This window comes from Heliangelus exortis, chromosome 15 (genome assembly GCF_036169615.1).
Source record: "Heliangelus exortis chromosome 15, bHelExo1.hap1, whole genome shotgun sequence".
Taxonomy (NCBI): Eukaryota; Metazoa; Chordata; class Aves; order Apodiformes; family Trochilidae; genus Heliangelus; species Heliangelus exortis.
Window position 1 is genome coordinate 6,654,293 of NC_092436.1, and position 24,716 is coordinate 6,679,008.

The 24,716-nt window shown below is 39.9% G+C and overlaps 1 protein-coding gene across 5 annotated transcripts in view; it reads left to right on the plus strand.

The window, feature by feature from the left end:
* Nucleotides 1–24,716, plus strand: part of SGCD (sarcoglycan delta) — a 306,709-nt gene that overhangs the window by 13,708 nt on the left and 268,285 nt on the right. The window contains exon 1 of one of the 5 annotated variants that reach the window (XM_071759135.1): nt 10,707–10,852. The exons of the other annotated variants lie outside the window; for them this stretch is intronic. The gene's annotated coding sequence lies outside the window, so the exon portion shown is untranslated. Of the gene's footprint in view, nt 1–10,706; nt 10,853–24,716 lie in introns of those variants that run through there. 5 annotated transcript variants of the gene reach the window in all.

The window sequence follows — 24,716 nt, forward strand, 5'->3', positions numbered from 1 at the left end:
TCTGCTTATGCTGGTCCTGAATAGCTGAATTATTTTGCAGTTCTGTTCACAGAGCCTGCACTAGCATTTTGTAGAAAGTCATTAGCTGTATTACTGTTTCAGAATAGGCTCTGGGAAATCCACTTTTATCTCTTTCTGCTTAACAGTGTGTGCCACAAAAGGCTTGCCTTGAATGTACTGAAACATGATTAATTTTTAGGGGCTAATGGTGAAACTACAGCGCTTTGACGATAGGTCGATTATTTTATGCTCTTCCAGAAATGGATACTTAAATACAGATATTTGCTCTGAATGAGATATTCAAGAGCACGTTGTAGGTTTGAGTTAGTTAATAGGCAAGAGGCCAATGCCCCTGCTGCTGGATTCAGTGAAAACACTGGGAATGGTGCTAGGCATGCAATGTTTAATTACCAACAGATGATGGGTTTTGAAGGTGTGAATAAAAGATTTGATGTATTGGTTGTCTGAAAAAAAAAATCTGTTAGATATCATTCTTTTATCCTTTTCTCTTTGTTCCCCTTCTTTCTGTCTGAGTTAGGCAGCAGAGCTCTTTGGCTGCTGGGCAATGCTAAATTTCTCTGCCCAGTATCTCTCTGACAGTTACAGTATGGACCCTTGTGCAAGCTGATTTTATATGCTGCTACATGCTTTAATTTCACACTTTGAAAATAATTTGGAAGGTGAGCATTTTATTAACAAGCACTCCTGAGTGTTACAGTAACAATGTTTTCTGTTAAGAGGTGTTTCCTGAAAGAGCTTTATGAAGTCAGAGGTGAGTAATTTTAAATATCATATTTAACAGTCTTCTTATTATTGATGTGGAGGATATTATAGTTGAGTCAGAAACAGAAAAATATTGTAATTATGACCTTGGAGAAGGGGAAGCAAAGATTGTCAGCATGTCCTAGCTGGGGTGAGGTCTTCTGGTGATGGTGTCCTGGGTTGAGAGCCCTCTAGAAAGTGTCACCACCCTGTGATGTGCTCTCTTATAGACTTTAACCTAAATCTGGAACAGACCAGGGCTATGACTTCTCCCTCCCTCCTTTCAGGGTGTATCTCATTCCTTATAGTAAATTGCTTAGATGACTTCTGGTGACATTGTATACTTTGGTAGATTTGGTGCTTTGAAGAGCCAAATGTCTCCCTTTGTGCAGGCTCAGGAGTTCATAGTTTGGTTTTGGTTCCTTCCAAAGCTTTTCAGCCAACTTGGAGCTGCATCTTTGGGCTACAACAGAGTACAACAATGTAATGGACTCAGAGTGTTCTAACATAACCTATGCATAATATGTGGTGTTCTAGATGTATATTCGGTGCTGTGTTTACTACTTTGTATGTATGCTATGTATACAAAGGTTGCTTTTTCTTGCAGCTTGTAGAGGAAAAAAACAAAAAGAGGCAGCTTTTCAGATAGAAATGGTACATAGAGTGTCAGGCTGAAGTTAGACTTGTCCTTGTGGTATAGGAGGTGACTGGAGGGTTTTTTATTTTCTAACTTAGGAGTAAACTTCAGTTTAATGGACTCCATAATTTCAAGGCTCATACAATATTTCCATGTTACCCTAATAATACCTAATAAGAACAAGTTACCAAAGGTAATATTTAGTGGTACATTGTATGCCAGATGGGTAACTACTTGTTTAATATCTTTGCTTCCAGGGCAGATAGAAATGAGAGGTGTCTCTTACAAATCTCAGGTCAGTGAATGCAGCTTATCTAAACATGCTCTGGCTTACCCCACTAACACTTCACAAGAAAGTAGAAATTGTTCTTACTATGTCCTCTACCTTACAGGAAAGTAAGAGTAGCTCAGGTGGTCATCTGGAAGTCTCATGTAGCCCAGAATCCTTCTGATGCATTCTTAACATACAAGACTTTTCACAGGTTAGAAGTAATTCCACTCTTCTAATCCATCACAGTTGCATGACTATGTACATTTTCTTTTAAAGATGGGATAACCAGAAATAAATGCATTTTTAAGATGCAGGTAAATCGAGAGTTTATTTTGGCCTGTGATGATATTATGTATTTCAGTCTTGATATATGTGCTGGAAAATTCTAAAATAACTTGCCTTTTTTTCCTGTTACTTCTGAGGTCATATTTCCAGAAAACTCTGTATCCGAATTAGAATGGTTAATTCAGAGCCTGTCAGTCTGTAGACAATTGTACTCGTTTTTGGTTTTTTGGTTTTTTTTTTTAGTGCAGCATTTTGCGTTGATTAACACTGAACTTACTTTATCACTTTGCTGTCAAATCCCAGTATGCTGAGACCCCTCTGCAGCTTTTACAACAGTCATAATTTTGCCTACTGAAGTTTGACACTTCATTACCTCCCTCCCCCTTTTCAGACCAGTAATGGATGTATGGATTAGAACAGATCTCAGATGCTGAGATGATGCATTGATGTCCTGCAGCAGCTGCACACACATCCATGCATACCATGTCACCTTATTCATGTGCTTTATAACTCCTTCAGGGAACTCTGAGAGTTGTGCATTCTGGCTGTCTGCAAAATCGCTGGCTCTTCTCCAGTATATAATGCACCTGCTGATTCCATTCTTTATTGTATTTTCTACCAATTTTTCTTGTATATGTTAAACTCAGTGGTCTCTATGTTGGACCATTTTGCTTTTTAATGAAATTTTGAACTGTGGAAAGCCAGTGAAAGAAGTGGGATATATTTTATATAAGATATTGCGAGGTTTTTTTGGTTTTGGTTTTTTTTTTCTCTTTTTTTTTTCCTCTCTTTTTTTTATTTTTTTTTTTATTTTTTTTTCCCCCCTTCTGTGAACCATAGTGTTACAGCTTTGTTCTGAGTTGTGGGGTCAGATTCAGAAACAGTGAAAATGAGATGTCTGCACCACTGATTCGCTGACAGTGTTACCATGTTGCACTTCATGACACTGCTGAATTTCACCATGAAAATTTTCAAAGTGGTGCCCTGAGGTGTACAAGATGAGACCAATTATTATTACCAATGGTAATAAGCTTTAATGTATTTATTGTGAGGAATAAATTGAACACTAGAGCCCATGTTGATTGAAACCCAATGTATTGCCAAAGTTAACAAGAGGCCACGATGGATTGCATCAAGGTACAGATGAACCTGCAAATTGTCAGCACACTTTTTATGACTGTGGGTAGCCAGTTTTTGTCTTCTCCATTTAATTGCACATCTAATTGCTTGTCTGTGTCCTATACTTCATGATCCCCCATACAAATGACAAGTAAAGTAATCAGTCTTTTGTAGCGAGGGGTGAAAATACCATATGCAGATGGAAATATGGCCTAAAGTATAACACACTGAGTGATGCCAGTTAGAAATGTATTTCAGAGAAGCAATGGTAGGCAACTCACTTGATTCTGTGGAGCTTTAGAGCTGTGTGGGAGCTGAGGGGAAAGAGAAGAGACCTTTTGTTCCTTTGACCAACGGAGTCCACTTTGGGTTTGTCAAGTTGCTTGTCAAGATAGTTCATGGTCCTTAACTTCTGCTGCTGCTGCTGCAGTGACTTGTAAGAGGGATAGGTCCCAGGAGCACTGACATCTCTCTGTTGGGAGAAACCATCCAGCTTCACTGCAATAGCTTTGCTATGGCAGATAGGAAAATTTAAACCTTTTACTGGGGAAAAAATCAGTGAACTCGTATTCCCATTGCTGAAATGCCCTGATTTCTTGCTTTCAAATGGGAGCACAGGGCCCAACAGCCATGGGCATGTATTTTTATTCCAAGAAGCACTGCCTAACTCTTGCAGAGCTGGAGCAGAGCCTTGGTAGCTGTCGTGGTGCAATGTTTGGGGTGTCAGCTGCATCTCAAAGGCGTTGCATGAATACATGCCAGGTGCTGGAAGGTACCTTCAGTCTCATCTGATCTCACTGGGTTTCATTGCACTTGTATAAATAACAAAATCATTGCATCAGGTTTTACACAGCAGGGCTGATATTGGCAGTGATACCTTGTTAAAATGAAAGTCTCTCTGTCTTACTACAGATCATGCAAGACCAACCTGCTTGTTCTGCTTTCTGACAATATACTGTGCCAGGTAGAGTCCAGTGAGAGTTACGTGCAAGTTCAACCTCTTCAATATTGTTTTTCAAGAACTGCTGTGCTTAAGAGAGTTTTTGTTAGCTGGGAAGAGTGAGAGTTTGGTGTTTGCTTGCATTTGAAGTTGCACAGTAATGGAAGAGTTGTTTGAAAGGATAAATGTGACAAGGACAGAAACAAGGAATTATGAAATCTGCCTAAAAAAAAAAAAATATCAGTGTGATTTGCATCAGTAATATCTTTCAAACAACTTCTGTGGTTTTGTTTGCATGTGTCCTGTTTCCACAGTTTGCTTCATCCATGTTTATGGCAAAGATATGTTTTTCTGTATCTGTATTAATTTTAGAGGGTGAAATATCATGTATATGAATATAGCATGCTGCAGGTAGTAGATTTTGACTGAAAGCTTGTAGATGTTCACAGTATCTTTTATTTTAGTTGCAATTTCTCTTTTTTTATTATTCCTGCATCAATAAAATCACACAGTTGCTGACAAAAAAAAAAAAAAAAAGCAACATTAGGTGTCCAAGTTCCTGTAGTATTAATCAAAAATAAGATGGCCAATAGCTGTATACACATCCATCTTCAGGTATCTAATTTGGGAGCCTTGATGCAACATAGTCACTAGAACTTCCACAGGGTGATTAAAAGCTGAATTTAGAGCCTGATTCTCTCCTTTGAGGATGTGAGGAGTTGAGGTTCCTGACTTAGATGCTTAAATTTGCTGACCAGATTGCATTGGTTCTCCACTTCTCTCTACTTACATTTTGTGTCTTTGAAAAGACTGTTTCCTTCCTTCCTTCCTTCCTTCCTTCCTTCCTTCCTTCCTTCCTTCCTTCCTTCCTTCCTTCCTTCCTTCCTTCCTTCCTTCCTTCCTTCCTTCCTTCCTTCCTTCCTTCCTTCCTTCCTTCCTTCCTTCCTTCCTTCCTTCCTTCCTTCCTTCCTTCCTTCCTTCCTTCCTTCCTTCCTTCCTTCCTTCCTTCCTTCCTTCCTTCCTTCCTTCCTTCCTTCCTTCCTTCCTTCCTTCCTTCCTTCCTTCCTTCCTTCCTTCCTTCCTTCCTTCCTTCCTTCCTTCCTTCCTTCCTTCCTTCCTTCCTTCCTTCCTTCCTTCCTTCCTTCCTTCCTTCCTTCCTTCCTTCCTTCCTTCCTTCCTTCCTTCCTTCCTTCCTTCCTTCCTTCCTTCCTTCCTTCCTTCCTTCCTTCCTCTCCTTCCTTCCTCTCCTTCCTTCCTCTCCTTCCTTCCTCTCCTTCCTTCCTCTCATTTTTAAAAATTGTTCAGGATTAGTTAGTAATAATGGATAGGGACAATGGCTTCAGGGATGGAAGGTCTGCCTAAGGAAAATGATGAATCACTTTTTTCTTCATTGAAAAATTGCATCTTGTTTCCATTTTGAGCCTTAGCATCTGGCTTTGATTTCCAGAACTACTACTCTGCCCTGTAGTAGGATATGTACTTTCGGTGTGCAGGAATTAATTAGCTGTAATTAGATTCCTCCTCCACCTATTCATTCATAGACTAAATAAGCCTAATTCCTTTACTTTTTCATGCATTTTATTCAGATTTGGATTTGGATTACCCGAGTATGGTAATAATATGAGTATTCAACAGAGAGAATATCATAGTTGATTCCTCTTGTTTCCTGTTTGTTTATGTCCTGACAGTGGCATTGACAGCTCCTGGGGAGAAGAAGAAAGAAATGGAGAAAGATAGGAGCTGTTTTCTTTTTGTGTGTGCGTGTGTGTTTGTGTCTTTTTTTTTAATGGGAAAGAAAGGCTTTTGTTCTTAAGTTGTTTGGTTGTAGTTTTGTTGTGGGTTTTTTTTTTTTTTTTTTTTTTTGATCTGTAGTGGCAGCAGTTTATGCAGGTGCTTGTGCTTTGAGAGTGACCTCTTGTTGGTAATACAAACCAGAGTGTAGGGTCGTGCACTGAAGGACTTGTAAGGATTTATCCTGGGAGCTGGGAGTTCTGCAGCTAAAAGCAACGAGACACTTCGGCTGGTTGTGAGCACTTTCTAAAATGAAGCTGGGGAAGGTCAGAAATAGATAACAGGTGGGGTCAGGCTTTTCAGGTGATGACAGTGGAAATATTACTAGTGATGTCTCCACTGGGATAGTGCTGGTATTTGAGAAAGATGAATCTCAAGTGAGCCAGGACCACAGAAAATCTGGTGGCATGTTGAAAGTCCTGGAAAGGAGCCCTCACAGGAGATGAGCAAAAGAAAATGAAAGCTGAAAAGGATCCTGATCACTAATCAAAAATGTGGGGAAATGAGGAAAAAATAACCCCAATTAAAGCAAAGTACTGGATCAAGAATAAAGGATACACTTTGGCTATGAATCAATTTGACCAGAAAAGAGAAGGACTGTAATTAGTAGAGCCACATGCTTTGAAGAGTGGGTAATGGGGTTGTCATGGTTTTAGCTAGGGTGTAGTTCCTGGGGATGTTAAAGGAGATGATGGCTCTTGGGCAGGCTGTGTGCCTGGAAGGTTTTGACAGTTTTAAATTTTTGTTGCTGTGTCTTCCAACCAGCAAGTTGAAGTTGGTGGCTTTTCCACTTTCCACTCTCAAATCTTTTTTTTTTTTTTCTTTTTTAAGTTCATAGTCTGCAGTGCTTTGAGACTACCTTGTTAATCTTCACATGATTTTTTTTGTCCAGCCACAGAGACCAGAATCGTTTTTGCTGTTTACAACTGTGAGATTTTGTAATGATGCTGTTTTTGACTTGCCAGCTGGAGAGAACCAGATGGAAGTAGCTCCTCTGCCCCAGGTTACCTCTGCAGCTCAGGCTTTCTTCTGAAGGCAGGAACACGTTTCTGGTTATCCAAGTTCCAGCAACAACTGAGCTGCTTTTCTATTGGAAGCACCACTGTTTGCTTGTGTTTTTTTGTGTTTTTTTTTCTCCTGTCACATTGATTTATTTTGAATGGAGACAGTGAAATTGCAATCTGCTGTTGTGTTTGGATAGGGTAGATGATAAAACCATCATCTTTAGATGAAGGAGGAGGCTCAGATAAAGCAGGTCTGAGTTTCCATGGCTGAATTCTCCCCTACACAGTGCTCTGTCCCCTGTAGTCAAGGCATAGTGTATAAGGAGGCAAAAGCAAGATTCCTGAGCAGCCTTCAAATCAAACTTTTTTTTTTTTTTCTTTTTTCCTTCCCAAAGGATACAAAGGCATGGAACAAGCCATGCAAAAGCTGATTTGCATTTCCATTAAAACCAGATAAAAACAGAAGTGAAAGTTAATATGCAGCTCTTTAACAAAGCTGAGAGAATGATAACATCACCTTTAGGATCCCAGAAAATAAAGGTTAACTCACAGAAAATATTGGGATGTCAAATCTGTGGAAGACTGATTGCAGAAGATGACCAGTAATTTCTGAGTGCATCCTAATTCATGCTGGTTTGCATCATGATTTTTAGCTTTGCATGGAGGTTTTATTTTGTAAGCTGAATTAGGCCAGAAATACTATGCATTCCTTTCAAGAAGTTTTTGCTAAGAATGCCTGGTGTTCAGTGAATAATACTAATAATCAATAATAGGAAATGAAAACCAACCAAGAGTTCTGTTTCTTTGTGCTATTAACCATGAGAATGAGCTCCCTGTGTTACTGCTTTCTCAAACAGGAGGAGTGAGGAGCATAGGTAACATTGGTACTAACACAGTACAAGCAGCTTAGAACATGTTTTGATGGCTTTTCAGTATTTTGGATCAGTAATGCTTTTTTGGCAGTATCAGACTTGGGGAATGCATAATCTTTCTAAGCAGCCAATTAAAATAATGACTTGGATGGCAAGTTTGTCTCTTTTTTTTTCCTTCTGTGTATGGTTTTCCCCTTCCTATCAAAGAAGTTAGATCTTAATTGGCAATCCCCCCACATCTCTTATTCCACCACCTCCTATAGAGAGGCACAGGGTTTAATTAAAAGGGAATTTGTATTTTTTTTTTATCTCTGGAATTTCACTTTTTCACTTGAGCTTTTGTAGCTGTATCAAAGGCAGGTGAGTTTATAGGGACCTTGCTAAGTAATTAATCCTGTAATATTATTACTTTAGAAAAAAAAAGTTAAAAAAAAAAGATTAATTAATTGGAGGTGAGAAAAATTTCCAAAATTGTCCAGCTTGGTAGATCCACTGGAAAAGAAGAGTGTGATGAGACCTGTCAGAGGACCAAGTCTTCTAGCAGAAGTCTGGCTGACCACTGTGAAAAACTGGGTTTTTGCTGCACAATTCTTATAGTGTGCCTCTCCCCCTAAGAGCGTGGCTCCTCCTGGAAGCAGCAAGGTTGATCTGCATCCAGAGAAATTTTACTGTGTGGCCACATCAATGAGCCTTTATGTGGGGAATGTTTTATAGACATGAGCCAAGCCAGCAACTCATTACTTCTAAGTCTATAGTTGTGTGTGGGCAGTTTGGAATTGTGTAATTTTTAACTCTCTAAATTGCTTGCTGAAGACTGCATCCTTTTGTCATAAAAATTTTAATTAAAATCACTGCTGAGGTGTGATGGATCCTCTGAGACAGATGTGAACTTCTTCACATGGCTTCATAGATCAGCAGTCCAGAAAATATTGCTCTTCATTTTGAGAAAATGAGGTTCTTGAGAGCAGCATTTTCCCAATACTATAGCTTTTCTGCTGCCTCATATCCTTCCTCTTGTTCTGTCCAAAGGAAAGCATGTTTCTAGGGATCCATAGGCTGGACTTTGGGAACTCCTTACACCAGGGTCTTGCTAGGATTACATTGACCTTGAGGCTGAAAAGCTGCTGTTGTACTGATCTCAGGCCAGGTTCTTCAGAAGGGTTCAGCTCATGCCATCGAGGCATTCCATAATTTCAGCTCTCTGTGAAGCTGAGGGGTGCTTGGTATTTCAAACCACTGGGCTTTAGAAAATGCTGAAAATCAGATGGTAAAATGTCTGATCTTTCTGAACTGTGTTTCTTCCCTCTTGTTTTCATTCCATTCTTTGCACCAGGCCTTAGCCAGAAGACTGAAACAGTCGCTTGTTTGCAAAGGCTGAAACGAGGGTAACCTAAGCAGAGTTGTGACTGGTGACAGTAGAACAAAAATATTTCACATACCTGTAAGGGACAACGTTTATCTTGCAGGTTTTTCTTTCATGCAACAGTAGTAATGTCTTATGAGCTGAACCATACAAGGGTAAGGAGTAGCAGTATCTGACTTCTAATGTTCTTTGAACAGGATGCAGAGTTAGAAACTTCATGTGAATAGAAAGCTGCTGAGTGTATGTGGGGTTGACTCAGTTCTTTCACATTTACTTGCTGGGCACTTGGCACAAATCAGTGTGTTTTAGTCCCTTCTAGACTTTGGCAGTGCTGACCTGTACATATGGCACAGTTGAGGGACCAAAAAAGCCATCAGCCTGGACTGATCTTATGCTGGTGGCATGGGCCAGAAATAAAGCTGCTTGACATATCATATATTAAGTTGTAATCCTTACCCTAACTTCATGGGCTCATTAGATGTGATGGACCAAAGCAAAGAGTGTTGCTAAGTTTCTTTCCCTCAAGTTCAGTGTGATCTGGCTAATGTGATCCTGTGCTGATCTGTTTTAAGTTAGGTCAGAGGAGGGATTGGAGCATGAAGTAGAAGGCATTTGGATATGTTGTACTCTAAGCTGTGTTTCTGCTCCCTGGAGCAACAGGGTTTAATGACATGTCTGGTGTCATTAGTACAGAGGCAAATATGTGCTCCCTTGGGTAGGGGAGGAGGAATTTGGAAAACAAAAAGTTAATTGCCTAAAATGTTGGTAGGAGTTTTGGGGTTTTTTTGTTTGTTTGTGGTTTTTGTGGTTTTTTTTTTTTTCTTGCTGGGTTGGTTTTTTTTTGTTTTTTTTTGGGGGTGGGGGCTGGGATTTGAGAGTAGGGGGGTGTAAAGGGAAGTGGCAGTAGTAGAAAACAAGTAGGAAACCATTGAACAAAGGGATTTCCTGTTGCCTCTGTGTGCTTTGCTTTTCAGTTCCATTAGGACACATCAGTCTTATGCAGATGACCAGTGAAATTATCTCAATAAAAATTTATGCAAGGAGATCAAGTTAAATAAGTAGGGAAGAGTGACTGAAAAGACCCTACTAATTACCATCTTCTCCAATCTCCTTTCTGAATTTTCTCACAAACTAATGGGGGGGGAGGTGAAGAGGAGGAGGAACACACCTTCATCAGAATGCTGCATGGAAGAACAGGATTGCTATTAAAAGCCCAATAATGACTTGTATCAGTTTATGCAGATTTGCACTGCTGGGTTACTCTGTGCCTGGCACTTGGCAAAGCTCAGATAACATTTAAATCAGGCAGTAAGTGTAATTAAGTACTACCCTTCAGCGCATCTCTCCTTTAAAGACATTTTTATACCCCATGATTTAGAACATGACAATTGGGTGAGATTAAAGCAGCAAATTGTGCCTATAAAACAAGCTCTGAGAATAGCAAAGGACTGTAAAATTTTATAAAGGGGAATACAGCACATGCCTCCAAGCTGATAAAACTTTTGTGAGCTGGGAGATTAACAGTGAAATACAAATAAGATGATACAGTATGAGTAGCATTCAGATTGTAAATTGCTTGTTATTGTAACAACTTATTTCCCCTACCCAGAAGATTTCTTACTTAACTTTTTCCAGAAAATCTCACCATGTGAACGATTCATTGACCACTGTAGGTGTGGAGAGGTGGTGGGAAGTCAGATGCCCGTGATGTCCCTGTAAAGAAAGCAGTATTGTAAATGTAGAGTGAAAGAAATCTGTGCTGAAACACATGCAGTCAAGCTTGTGATTAGTTTCTTCCCCAGCCTCAGGTGAGTTGTATTTACAGAGGGAAAAAAATTCCATACCTTATTTCAAGTCCTTAATAAGACCCATTGGAAGGTTTTCTTGGGAAATGAGAATATTGCTTTATGTAAAATATTTATCTAAAATATCTATTTATCTAAAATATTGTCTTCTGTGGTACTTGAGAGTTCTTGGCTGTTTGGTTTCTCCTGTGCTTCGAATGCATCCGAGTATATTCAGCAGCAGCATTTGGAGGTGTAATAGGACAACTGGGTTTTAAATGCTAAGCAGGCACTGCCTTATGAACAAAATCTGGTGCCAAGCCAGGGACAAATAGCAGAGTGAGGAAGGAAATGGAAGAAATAAGTGGGATCCTCTGAATGTGCAGCTGCACTGACAGCAAACCATTTTGTGGGCACATGACATGCTCAGCTCTTCTTTAGATTGGGGAATGTTTGCACGTTGTGCATTGCTGTTATGCTTGACTTTCTTTTGACTTTTGGATTTACTGTTTGCTGCCATATTAATGTTGGAGATTGTTTTGATAAGGAAATATTGATACTTCTGAATCAACGTTTTAAAAGTTCTGGTGCATAGAAATGTTGATCTTTTCTTCTTACTTGGTTTGAAAAGTCAGTTCAAAATGGTGAGGATTTTCACAGAATGGAAATTCCCTTTTCTGTGAGATTCAGGTACTGGCAGCCAAAACAGGTGCTCTTATCCCATCTTTCATTGCCTCCTGCTTTTCCAGGGAGGATGGAAATTTGTATATCCATGTCCTGTTGCTCCTGGATATTCAGGAAAGTCCTGGACGAGTTCACTGCTGCAACTCTTGCTGTCTTTGCCTCAAATAATAGTATCATTGACTCACTCAAACCAGAACAGTTAAAATATTTCAAAATACATGTAGGAATTGATTAGCATAGAGTAAGTTTTTGAAAAGGGGACTCCCAAATATTCAAGACAAGCGTTCAGTGAACAGCAAGTTGCTCCTGATCTCTGTTGGAAGACATTGTCCTGTGTCTGCTGCCAGCAGAGCCCTGATGAACTTCACACTGGATCTTAATGCACACTCTATCTGCTCTGTCTTGGACTCTTACTTTTCCCAGTTACTGAGTTTACAGCTTGGGTTGCTGCTCAAGGGAAGCTGTTCTCCATGTGACATTGATATCAATTGTTGCCCATCCTAGCATCCACAATTCTTAGCTTTTTTTTTTTTTTTTTCATTTGAATGAAATGACTCCTCAGCCTTTCTTTAGGCATATTATGTCTCACTCTGGTTTTAGTAGGGATGAACTGGACTTTGGGATTTTACCTCTACTGGTCATGTGTATGTTAGTGCCTCTAGTCTGTGCCAGAAAGGCACCCAGCTGGTAGTGAACTTCACAGTAAGTTGGACCACAACTGAAACTAAAACAGGAGAGTTGTCTACACTGATGTGTCTAACTGGGACCATAATCCTTTAGTACTTCATTTTTTTCACTACTTTTATCCCAGGTTTTAGTGATATCTCTTATTGCATAAATTAAATTTTAGAAGCAACAGGTATATTTATGCATTAAAGATGGTAGGCAGTAAGCACAGGAACCATTGGAATGTATACTTTTTTGAAGCTAATGCTTTTTTTTGGTGTTTACATTTAAAGCTCCTGTGAGTGAGAAAAATAAGCAGAGATTAAAATAAAGTGAATTGGTCTGCTTTAACTTCATGGGTACACCATTAGGAATGTCAGCATTCCACCTCTGGTTGGGATTTGTAAGTCCAACCCTGTTAACATTAGTGGGAGTTAAGCAACCAAGTGCTCTGCCCGTAGGTGGGAAAAATAGACCATTTTTCTGGGAAGAACAACAGCAACAAAATTGATGCTAGAACTTCAATATGGGGCTCAGTGCTGCTATGAGGAACTGCATTCAGAGGAAGGAAAGAAGGTGCAAATGCATCGAATATTTGCATTCTTGCTATGATTTTTCAAAATAGGTGAGTTGAAGAATTATATATTACTTACCTACTGCTGGAAATTAGTGATGTTGCTGTTCTGTAATCTGCTTTGAAGAAGCTGTGTTTGGAAACACAGGTCATTAAAAGTCCAGAAAACAATCCAACAACCCAGATAAATGGCTCAGCATATTTGGGTTCCTTGGATTTTATTAACACTAGGCATTAAGTATAATTTCTAAATAAAATTATTATTGCCTCAGAATCCGTATTGAGCAAATCATGAACTTCATGACTGTCAGATAATTATGTTCATGTCTATATTTCAAATAAGGGCCCATTTAAATGGCTTTTATGTTAGATTGGAGCCAAACAGCAGTTTTTTTGAGAAGTATCTGGCCTTGTGTTGTCTTTTCTGCAAAAAATCCTTACTTGTTGGATGCAAGCTAAGTCATAGTATCCCATAGCTCTTCACATTTGAACATTTTTATGCAGCTATTTTTGTCAATAAGACTTGGGGGTGGGGAGTAGTGTATATATCATTGAACTTAAACTGAGCAGTCAACACTTTTGGGAAGTAAAATTTGCTTAAATTATTTTCTTGAATGTGACCAGGAGTCAGACTAGCAAAACCCTCAGCATGTCTGCACTTAATGCCAAATCAAGTAGGTCAGACCATTCCTTCTCTTTTTCCATCAGTGGACTTGTATCTCTTTTGCTATATATTAATCTAATTGTTCTTGTCTTATCCTTGGTACACATGGGGACCAGCTGTTCTTCCTTCTCATTCAAACCATTTTATACATTTGATGATGGCTCTTGCATGCTTTCTTGGTATTCTCTTTTCTACAGTGCTTGATTGTTTCATTTAAAGCAAATATTTCATTTAATGTGTTGGTGCATTTGGAGTGCTTTCTACCATGCACTTCCTCATTAGACTTTATCTGTTTAATGAACAGAATATAAAACTAAACCACCCAAGGGTGCCTCATAGCTTGGGACACAAAGCTGTTTTGACATGAAACTTGACTTAGAGGGCTACTACACAGTGTTTGTGGTAATAGCACCTGGAAAATGTGATCCTAAACACCTTAAAGGCTTTGACCTGCAGTAGTGCAAAGACACAGTTTTCATATTCCTTGGGTAAAAAGGGTAATACAGAAATCTAAATGTAAAGTGTGATGTGAATCTGTCTCTTCAATCCAGGAACCCCTGTCTTCTGGGTGATATGGACCAGGCAGTTCTGTAATGGGATTCATAATTGCTGCTTGAACCAGGACATGGCTTCCCAGAACACATCTGCTCCCTGTTAAAACCCATGCAATGAAGATGTCCAAAAAGAGCATTTTAAAGAGAGAGGGGAGATGTACCCCAATTGTGGCAATTATTCTGTGCTGGTCTCTACTCATTGGTATCTCTTAGGACAACTAACAGTGTGTGAACAACTAGACTGATCATAAACCAAAGAGACGGGGACATTTTTGAGCCAAAATATCAAAATTACAAGTATGTTTATTTTTGGAAGAATAGTCTTGCCAACTGGCAGCACAGACTTGGCTAGGTTATTGTTCTGGTGCGGCTGCAATAAAACAAGGATACTGAATTTAGCAAAGGAGCAACAGGAATTATCATTAGTCTTGTTACTGGGGAGTGCAGATGCAGTCTGGCATTTTATCAGCATAATCTTAGTTTGAACTCCATGAGTAAAATTTAATACAGGGAGGTAGAATAGCTGGTTCTCAATTTATACCCATAGAGCAGCAGGTACATTTAATTTCAGTAAGTACATTGCACTCCTCCTCATCACTTGTATAAATTGAATGTTAACTGTTTAGTATCCATCGTTTTTTTTTTTAATAATCTTTCAGAAAATTTCCCTGGCATAAATATTATATTTTCTTCCTGTGTATTGTTCTCCACAAATAAAAATGTGGATTAGTTTTTAAGCTGCTGGTTAAATGTTTCTAGTAGAAACAGTCCTTATTACAATTCTTCAAATTAAAAGGAAATAGTTTTGCTGTGCCATTCCTGAGTCTGGGAAATTTTTAGCTCCAAATGCAAGAAGAAATAACCCATGCAGGTTTTTTACTACATCTAAAACTAGCATGACTAAATATAAGAAATCAAAATGATAAAGGGAAGCATGGTAGAAAGAAGGGATGATTAAAACATTTGATTTAAGTTCTTCCTAGTTGTTTTTGTTTGGTTTTTGTCTTAAAGTTCTATTTGCATTGATATTTTAACTCATGTAGAAGCTGTATTTGGCAATCATTTATGCAACTCCATTTCCTTATTTACTTCTTAACTATCATTTTCTTTTCTTTTTTTCTGTAATGTCTTACTGCTTCCAAGAGGCTATTCATCTGGATTGATAAATCTGAATCATTAGAAGTTTTTACTTAGTGTATATGTAATGCAGTTTTTGGGACTCGATGCTGACCTAAGTCCTCCCCAGCTCAGAAAACTTGCAACTTAGACCACCTTTTGCTGTTGGGCTCAGGTGAGGCCAATCAGCTGATAAGGGGGTGGCACCCAGCACTGTGAAGAGGGCTATAAAGGGCTGCAAAGAGCTGCCCCACCTTCCTCTGTTGGTCTCAGGTGAGGCCAATCAGCTAACGAGGAGGTGGCACCCAGCACTTGCGGGAGGGGTAGAAAGGGCTGGGAAGAGCTGCCCCACCTTCTGCAGGACTCAGGTGAGGCCAATCAGCTGATAAGGGGGCAGCACCCTGCACTGCCAAGAGGGATAGAAAGGGCTGGGAAGGCTGCCCCACCTTCTGCTGTTGGTCTCAGGTGAGGCCAATCAGCTGATAAGGGGGTGGCACCCAGCACTGCTGAGAGGGATAGAAAGGGCTGCGAAGAGCTGCCCCACCTTCCTCTGTTGGTCTCAGGTGAGGCCAATCAGCTGATGAGGGGGTGATGCCCAGCACTGATGAGAGGGGTGTTAAGGGCTGCAAAGAGCTGCCCCACCTTCTGCTGTTTCTCTCAGGTCCTCTGGAAGAGAGTTGAATGCTTACTGAGTTTGCTGTGTTTCTGGCCTGTCGTGAGAAAGGATGGTCAGAAATAAGAGGCATGTGCCTGTGGACTGGCATCCTAAACAGAAGAGTTAAGAAGTTCTAAAGAAAGGAGAACTGTACACCCTGAAGGCATAGCAGTAATATTTAGGTAAATATCATCTTTTGTACATTATCTATCATCAGCCCAGAAAATAATTTTTGCTGTTTGTTTCCATTTCAGCCAGTAGGTATCTGTGTATGGATTTAATTTTGGTTCAGTTGATGAGAGCATTAGGTAACTGAAGAGCCTGGAGGTACAGCTCAGACTTTTTAGGTTATATAAAAACCTCACTTAGTTCTTACCTGAAAGCTTCACTAAAAATTTTTTTAGCCTCTTAAAGGCTTCATAGTCATCTTTTAAAAATTTATTTAAGTGGACCATTTTCCTTATGATAGGCACTCTCCAGCACTCCCGCACTGTTTTCCGAAATGCACAGGGCTCAATAAATGTTAAAGAATTTTAGCTGTTTTTCATATATTTTGAATTGATAAGTAGTACTTCTGAACAGTCTAGAAAGAAGACTCTATAGTGCAGGATGGGGAGGAGAAAAAAAATCCTTAATAATGAAACATTCCTGTCCACTAAGGAACAGCAAGCAGTGGCTTTTTTGACCTTTTCCTAGCCACACCCCTATGCGTTTGTCTTTCTTTTAGATTCCTCTCCTTTCTTCAGTAAAGCTGATCACAGTAAGAGCTTTGGAGGACATCTTTTTTTAATGTAGATCTTCAAGGTTTTTCTGTTATGAATCCATTTACCAAGATTTTGGTTCCCTGGTGCACACGGAGAGATTCTGTCTCCTCTTATAAATTATGTGGGAGGAGCTGAGGTGAAGAGGTCTTGCCCAAGGCTGGTGGTAGGCAAGCCAAACTCTTCAGATAGAGAATTCACTTCTGCTGGTGACAGTGGGAATGCATTGAAAAATACCATGGCCAAATAGCAAAGTGCCTTTAGTGATTTATTTCCTGTGAGAGCTGTTGCATGCACATCTGTCTTTCAGCTAGAGCGCTCTGCTGACAATATGTTGTATTTCTGCTTAGAGAGGGTGCGAGTGCTGTGTGTCAGAATCACAGAATTGCTTAGTTTGGAAGGGACCTTAGAGATCATTCACTACAACCTCCTTGCCAAGGGCAGGGAAGTCTCTCAACTGGAAAAGGTTGCTCAAAGCCTCATCCAACCTGGCCTTGAATACCTCCAGGGAGGGGGCATCCACAGGTTCTCTGGACAATCTGTTCCAGGGTCTCACCACCCTTGTATTGAAGAACTTTTTCCTAAGATCCAGTGTCTCAGCCACAGGTCAGGGAGGGTCATGTTGAGCCACCCACCACAAGGACTACCCAACAGAGGGAGTGATATCTGATGTAGACTAAGGTTCCATTGTAGGTACTGTCCTAAGGAGATCCCTCCTGTTCCCTGTGTTCCACTGAAGTTTTTTGTTATTGCTGTACTTTTATTCTCAGACTTTTGGCATATTTAAGTAAAAGTAAAGGTAGAAGCAGAGTTTAAGCAGACTTCTGGTTTAGGTCTGGTCCTTCATCATTTAAAGTCTATAATGCCCTGTAGAAAACTAATTCTCTGTTTAGCTCAACTGTAGTCCCATTTGCTACAGGGATAATAATAAACCCTTCCCAAGAGAAGTGAAGGTTTCTTTCTGAATTAAAATTTCCCTTCAAGGAAAAGCTTTCTGTCTTCTCTTGCTGTTGTGCATAGTCAGTGTCTCTTCCAGCCTGGACTTCTTCCAAAACTCTGGCTCAGAGCATTCTCCTGACACTTACAGGTTCCTGTTGATGTCACTTAGGTTGTTCATGGACAAACTGCAGAGACCCCTTTGTGGGGGGGCAGGTGGGGATTAATAAACTGTGGTCAGATAGTCCAGCAAAGGTTCAGTTTATGGGGACAGTATTGAGAATGAATAATACTGCAACAGCTGGAACCATGGCTGTGCTTTCTTCTAAAAGTGGCTGTGGTAACTTATGCTAAGAATTGCTCTTTCACTCCCAGCTCCTTCCCTGCTAGTTATAGATATTGAGAACAATTTTCAAATTTAGACCAGTTCAGTCTGGCATCTCCTTGGATGAGCATCCAGCCTCTACAATGAAACAAAACAAAAACCCACCCAACCAACCAAAACCAAAGAAACACAACCACACAACAAAGAAAGTCAAAACTGAAACACACAGAACGTGGTGTTCGATTTGTAAAATTGCCTCTTCCCTGAAGCTTTTCCCAAGGGTGATTCTGCAGTTTTGAAGCTGTGAGGGTGTGGAATGGTCTTCTCCTTTCTAGAAGAGGTGTACCAGTCCCCAGCTGCACAGGCCATGAATAATGCATGTGAAGTTTGTGTGCTAGTGGCTGGGAGAAATCTTTGCTTCCCATTCAGCATTGGTCTTGTTCTTTCTCTTTCATGTACATTTTTTTTCCTCTCTTCTATCTTTCTTTGAGCATCTGAGCAGGATATGAATTTGCTTGTCTTTGCCAGTCAGTGGGATTTTTCAAGTTTGGTGGTTTTTTTTTGCTTCTGAGTTCGGCTTGATACCTATTTTCTCATTTTAAACTGTTGAGAGCATTGAAACACTGCAGTGATGTTGAGCATCACAAGGAAAGCAGATGTTCCCTGGGGAATGGGGATGGTTGAAGACTGTCTAACCACCAAAAGCAGATCAGAGCACTATGGGAAAGGGCTGTGGCTACAGGCACCATTACTGCAAGGGTCATAGATCTTTTATTGGGGTATTTTTGGCCAGTGCATGTTGAAGACACTGACTTGTATATCTCTGAAAATCAAGTTGGATGACTTGCTGGGCTTATCTGTGTTCCAGTGTGTGGAACCAGCCTCCTATCATTTAGGTGGCAGTCTGACTTTGGTGTAACTGAAGAGAGACTGACTTTAGAGCTGAACAGGTTGGAGAACCTCTTTTTTAGTACATGCAGAATTAATTTGATTGATTATATTTGACACCAGCCAGGGAAGAGAGAGGTATTCAGGCTGAGAGAGCAAAAACACATGCCAAGTTTTTTTTCTCTTCTATATTCTCTGAATCTGATTAATATTTTTCCCCTTGGCTGTCAGAGTCCTCTAATGAATGCTTTCCTTGCATTACATTTTTAAAAATGAGATTCTCTCCGTAACATAATCCACAGTTCAAAAATAACTTTTGTGACATACTTTAATGGTGGCAATTTCAAAGCCTATGGAGATGGTACTGGAAGAAGCTTCTAATCTAATAATGAAATGTGTAAAGCACACATGGAATCAGCTTATTTTTCCTTCCTTGTCTCTTGCTTCTTCAGCTATTTCTGGTATCTTCCTCTTTTAATTGCAGGGCAGAGCTGAGAAATTTAAAATTGCAGTTGTCATAAAAACTACAAGAGAAAGTCTGTTTCCATAATCTGTAGCTGCTTCTGTTGCAGAAGCCTACTGAAATCACTGCATCCTCATTTCAGAAATGAAAAGTATAGTCTGCTTCATCTCCAATTGCTGTCAAATGCTTAAAATTTTCTTCTCCCAGCACCTATTATTCAGAATACAGTTTCAGTTCAGCTAGGAATGTTATTACTAAACGATGAACAAGCCTGAATACTGAACTTGCTGAACGATTGACATTTTTAAAGTTAATCATGGAAACTTTTCATCCGGAAGATGCTGAGGCTGCTGTGGATGCTGATATACCATCTGACACAATCAGTGAAGAGTGCTGTACAATGTCAGTTCAAGATGAGTGGCTGTAAAACAGCAAAAAAGAATTATGATTCCCATGACACAGTCATCATTTGAGTTGGACAGACTCTCCTGACTTGGAGACTGGAAAGGATAGACACAGTTTTGCTAATAACTACATGTCTCCAAGTGCTGTAGTTGTAAGAATTCCTCTTGCACAATATTTAAAATAGCTCTCCAGCTAATTAGATTTCATCAACTGTTTTATTTTTTTTGTTGTGATAGCAAATTTCTGGAGGAAGAAATGGACTGCCCGGTGAGGTGGTAGATTCTCTGTCCCTGGAGACATTTAAAAAGAGACTGGATGTGGCACTCAGTGCCATGGTCTAGCAACTGCACCGGTGGGTCAAGGGTTGGACTTGATGATCTCTGAGGTCCCTTCCAACCCGGCTAATTCTATGATTCTATGATTCTATGATTCTATGATTCTATGATTCTATGATTCTATGATTCTATGATTCTATGATTCTATGATTCTATGATTCTATGATTCTATGATTGATAACAGCTTTAGTAAAGAGGGAAGGGTTTTGGGTATAGTTTATAATACCAGGGATGAAGATTAAATAGTTGCAAAAAGGTAATTTCTGTGTTTAGAAATGCAATTCATTCAATGGGAATTAGTGTCCTAAAACCATTTGTACCCTTTTTAATGCTGTGTTTAGATTTCTGAAGTTTTGCCAGATGCCTACACTGCAGTCACTGCTTCGGTTACAGCTATTCTGTGCTCTGTTAACCACAGCACTGAGACCTGGAACTTTTCCTCATTTCCTTGACTTGGATCTAACACTTTACTCTATGAATAATTGAACAGTTTTCGATGTATGTGCTAGAGATGTTGACTTGTACCATCACCGTGGGACTTCTCGTTTATCCTTCCTGTTCTTCCACACAAGGAGCTGTCTGTACCTGGCCTCTTGCATGTGCTTCTTGGTGTGTATAGGATGCTCTTCAACTGAACATACAAGCAGGGGCAGAGTATCTCTGTTCTTCTGGGCTGAAGGTATTTCTCCCAGTTAAACAGAAGGCTTGAAATGAATTATAAACAAAATTTTCATATTGAATTAAGTGCTCAGTTTCACCTCAGTTACAAAGGATATATTTTGAACTCCGTTTGAGACAATCTAACGTAATTTGTAAGAGTGTGAACCAGCACCTTTGAGGTTGTTAATATTTTCAGTAGTATTTATGAGCTCAAATAAAAATGTCTTGAATCCCCAGTGAAAAATAAAACCAAAATAAAAGCAGGAACCCTTGCTATTGGCTTATAGAAAATGTTCCTTTTTTCTTTAAACTTCTAAAGATGTCCTAAGATTTTTTTTCTATTTAAAAATCATCAGTTTAGGAAAGCTCCCACATTATGACCACAAAAAACCAAACCAAAACAAAAAAAACCCCAACCCCCCAAAAACCAACTAGCCGAACAAAAAAGAAAAACCAAAAACCCCTCAAACAAACAAAATAAAACACAATCCTGGACATCAGGTTAAGTAATCTAAAGGACTAATAGATATTTCTGTATTTCAATATTTTCAGTATTTGTTGGTTTGCTACTTTTTTCTAGCCATACTGAGCATTTTTATTCAACATCTTCTGTCAGTTTCTCCTGTGCTGTGTGGGATTTGCTGAGCACTTTCAGTAATAGCAATGCTGCTTTATTTCTGCCCTGGTGTTCTGGGAGATTTGTTCGAGGGCACATCTTCCAGGAATGTTATAAAAGAGGAAACAAAAAACGTTTATCTTAACAGAGCCACAACTTCACTGTCAACTATAAAAGAAGAGCCAACAGATTCCCACTTAGATTAAAAGTCAGCTATGAATAGAGGCAAATATTCCCGTAGGCACAGGGCATCTCTCTGAAGAGAAATTGTTGAAAATGCAAATGGCTCTAAGAGAGTTCAGTGTGATTACTTTGTATTTCACAAGTACTGTGGTTTCATATGCCCCAGGTCAGCTCTTATGAGATTCACAGAAAAGATTTCTGGAAGACCTATGGCAACTTTCCACGTGCCATCTTCAAAAATCCTCCTGTTTTCTTTGCAGACAGATTCACTCTTGTGAAGGACTCCTTCAGGGGAATGGATAACAGATGCCAGAGTTCTCCCCTCACACAGCATGACAGCACAAGGCCAATATTGGAGAAGAAAAGCAAATTATTTTTTCCTCTCTCCCAGCTTGGAGCTGTCACAGTAGCTCTTCCAGTCATGAAGGCATCCTTGACAGGACACTACATCTTAATAATGCCAGTGTCTTGACTGTAGCTTCCATAAGTAGCAGGGTGTAGTAATCAGTTCAGACTCCATTGGGAGGCCATCAACCAGATGAGGAACAATTGACCTTTCAGGAAAAGCCATGCAATTAGAGGCAAACTAAACAAAGTAGCAGAGAAGTTAGAGTCGAATTGAAAAGCCATGTATTTATATCAAGTAAGAGGAAGAGGATGCTGGGGCTAAGGTTCTTTCCATCTTCAAGCAGAGAAAATGCATCTAAAATCTACTTTTCAGGAGGCAGATTGACCACAGCTGCCCTCTCTGAAGAGTATAGTGGAATTAGTGGCTGTTCTGCTTCATAAATCCATGTGCCAATGCAGCAATCAGTCACACAAATGATAGTGTTTGTGTTGGGGTTTTGGTAGTATAAGAGGGCCACTGGGGCAGTTCCTGTAAGGAGCTGCTGAAAACTCCAAGGCCCATCAGTGGTGATGTTAATGCCTCTGTGATTTCAGTGTATTTAAGAAGGGGTAAATGAAACGGCAAAAAGACCTGAAGGGGAGAACAGAAGGGGGAAGTGAGAGCAATACCTCAGCAGTTAGCAAGGTCAGTGAGGAAGAAGGTGCCAGGACAGATTCTTTCAGTCCTGGTGAAGTGGTAGCTGTCCCCTGCAGTCCATGGAGGAGCACGGTGGAGCAGCCTGTGAAGAGCCATGGGGAGCAGATCATGGAGTTACCAGAGTTGGAAGGGACCTCTAGAGATCATCTAGCCCAACTCTCCCACTAAAGCAGGATCACCTAGGGCACATATATAAAGGGCTACATCCTGATGGGGTGTGGGAAGGGGACTCCACAACCTCTCTGGGCAGCCTGTTCCAGTGCCTTGTCACCCTCATAGGACCTGCAGCCTGTGAAGGACCTGAGCAGATGACATTGATTTTTTTGAAAGAAACAGTTGTGGTCCTGGGTTGGAGAAGAGAGTAGGCAGGGGAAAGCAGCAGCCAGCAGCAAAACCTGCTAGGATGAGCAAGAGTAATTCCACCTGCAGGACCTAATGATCAGAAAAAAATATTGTTTAGCCTAGTAGCAGGCAGAAAAGCTCTTGACTAAGGACTTAACAGCAAACTGCTTGTGAAGATGCCATTAAAGTCTGTCTGGTCTTCAGTCCCATATTTGAGGAAAGAAGAGGGGATAGTTTGAAGCAGTGGTCTGAGGCCTTTAAGGATTTAAATTCAAAGGAGGGGGCAAAGAGAGAGAGGTTCACAAAATCTGTTCATGAGATTTTGTCTCAAAATGTCAGAAGCTGAAGCTCTGGAGATGCTGCTTACATGGTGGATGCAGTACTGCATAATTGAAGCCACTGGAGAATTAAGGAAATCTGTACTTCCAGGCCTTTTTAAATTTAAAAATAAAAGCATTTTTTGATACTGTATGTACTTCTGAGTACATATGGCACTAAATCTCTGTGCAAAGTGCTGATATTTTGGGGACTGCTGCTCCTTTCCCTATGGTACCATTCCTTCTGATCTCAGAGGTTAACCTTTGATAGCCTTTGCTCTTACTTTTCATCCATTCTGTCCTTTCCCAAATTCCTGGGGATAAAGACTGATGCAATTTTGTTCTGAAATCAGGGAATATATGTATTTTTTTTGGTCCATGTCAAAACCAGTGAGGATGCTTACCTCTGTTTCTACTGCTGTGGAAATGTGCATCACTGTAAGGGGTGAAATGCTGAAATGTTTTTATCAATAAGTCTGGAAGGATTCTAGCTCATCAAATTCTGAGGTCTTGCATCATCCTTGGGTTGTTCTGGGGCAAGTTTTGAGATAGGACAAATGGTCATTGCCAGGTGGCTTTATTCTTCAGTAGTTATCCCCAGGCTGGCTTTATGCTTAATGCTGTGTATCTCCACACAAGAGAAGCAGTGTCAGTGTGTCAGGCTGCCTACTGCTGATATTTGTTTTGCTTTTCCTGTGCTCTTAACAGATGTAGCAAGAGCAAATGGGAAAAAATGCTGGTAAAGTTAGAATGCAAAGACACGAAGCTGCCTCACATAATATTTCTCTTAAACAAACAACAACAACAAAAAAACCCAACCAAAAATGCATATAGAATGTAATTTATGGAAAAGGTAAATAACTAGGAAAGCTCATGATAGTACTAACAAGTTTCTTTAACCATTTTCTTTATGGCATATGCTTCTGTATACCTTGGACAGCTTGCCTTATACTAACCTTGTTCTTGCAGGCCAGTGGTTTCCTTAGAGATTTCACTTCCTAAAGTTTGAAGAGGTTGGATGTATGGATGTGTGTGCTTGTATGCACACACACACATAAAAAAAAAAAAAAAAAGGATAAGATTTTGACTTGAACTTTGATGAAAGCACTTTGTTTTCTTTCAGCTACAGCAAACTGGGTTGAATGATAACTAAGTTGAATGCACTCCTGTAACACCTTCCCTCAGGCATCTAAAACAATTTTCTCAATACTGCTAAATGCTGAACTTTGCCTGCATGCTCATGGAGCAAGCAGGATACTGCTATCTGTGCTGTAGGGCAGGAAAATTAAGAAACGTGTTGAATCCAGTATACTCTTTGGAAGAGAAAACAGGCAAGAATTTTAGCTCTTGTTTTCCAATGTTATGAATTCATACGATCATACATTTCTGTGAGAGAGAAATCTTTTCTAAATACCACCTGTAACTTCTGTGTGCTCAAAATGAAGTGTCATGTTTACATGTGTAGCAGCATTACTGCACCTTCCATCAGTATTGAGCTCTTTGGTAGTGCAGAAACAAATGGGCAAAAAAAGGAAGGAATAATAATAGATATTTTTGACAAAGTATGGAGTGTGTTCCTTGCCTGACACCTGATCTTTTATAGCTTAAACAGTCACAGTGTGGACTCCAGCTTTTGAAAAAAAATATTTTAAAGTAATTTCATCAATGAAAGGGGGAGAAAATGGCTCCAGTTTGCTGG